Genomic DNA, 1,372 nt, shown 5'->3' on the forward strand with positions numbered 1-1,372 from the left:
GAGTGTGGACTATTCTCTCATGTTGAATGTAGCACTTTTCACATACAACAGGAAAGCCACTACACCAAGATTTTGGAAAACATGTTATGTAGGGTAAGATACAGAAAAACTAACACTTCCAGTATTTTAAAAATTGGCTACATTTGGCCAGGCGCGGTGGCTCACACCTGTAATCCCAGTACTTTGGGAGGCCAAGGCGGGGTGGATCACTTGAGGCCAGGAGTTCAAGACCAGCCTGGGCAACATGGCAAAACCTCTGTTTTATTGAAAATACAAAAAATTATCCAGATGTGGTGGCATGCGCCTGCAGTCCCAGCTACTTGGGAGGCTGAGGCACAAGAATTTCTTGAACCCTGGGGGGTGGAGGTTGCAGTGAGCCGAGACTGTGCCACTGCACTCCAGCCTGGGTGACAGAGTGAGATTCTATCTCAAAAAAAAGGACTACCTTTAATAACCATGGCATTTACTGAAATTTATTAATACATTTACTATCATCAAACATGTACTACTGTTATTAATCTTATATATTCTTTTGTTAAATTCAGTCATTGTAATAATATCCCAGACAATAGCAAAATGCTAAACATTTCCTTGTTCGCTTATCTTTTCACCTAAATAAGAGCAAATTTACTAGCCTTCTGTTTTACATATGGGGGAAAAACCCATTATTTCTTAAATGCAGGAAATCATGGATTAAATCAATAAAAGAACTGATAGTCTATAATCTTAGATCCCAGAATTTTTCCCTAGATACTCTTAGTTCTACTAGGAACTATTGTGTAATACGGCTCGAATATTATTAAATTCTATTATTTATAAAATTATCAGCTTCAAGGAGTGGATTTTTATTGATGTGATTTTTATTAGCTTAGATAATAGTTTTCTGTCTTGTTTTTATGTCTCTTAAGCCAAATTGTTTCCCTAAACTAGAAATATTCTAGAAAGGAGTCTCTCATGCTGAACAGCTTTCTACTTTTCAAGAGGACATCTGCCCTTTCTTTATTTTATGCCTAGCATTGTGCTAGCATTGGCTCATTGTGGGAGAAACACACAGTCACGCTGTGTTTAAAGTAATGCTCATGGTCAGGCACAGTGGCACATGCCTGTAATCCCAACATTTTGGGAGGCAAAGGTGAGAGGATCCCTTGAGCCCAGGAGTTTGAGACCCTCTTGGGCAACATAATGAGATCCCATCTCTAAAAAAAGAAATTACAAAAATAAAAAAATTAAAAATAAAGTCATGATCACTAATCTCAAGTGGGCCCTTAGTGCTGTTGGCAATTATACTATTTTTCCCTAGTACTTTAATTTTTCTGCTCTGTCCAAGATAACTGTTTCACGCCTTTTATTTTCCCTCCCTCCCTCCCTCCCT

This window comes from Cebus imitator, unplaced genomic scaffold (assembly GCF_001604975.1).
Source record: "Cebus imitator isolate Cc_AM_T3 unplaced genomic scaffold, Cebus_imitator-1.0 Scaffold190, whole genome shotgun sequence".
NCBI classification, from domain to species: domain Eukaryota; kingdom Metazoa; phylum Chordata; class Mammalia; order Primates; family Cebidae; genus Cebus; species Cebus imitator.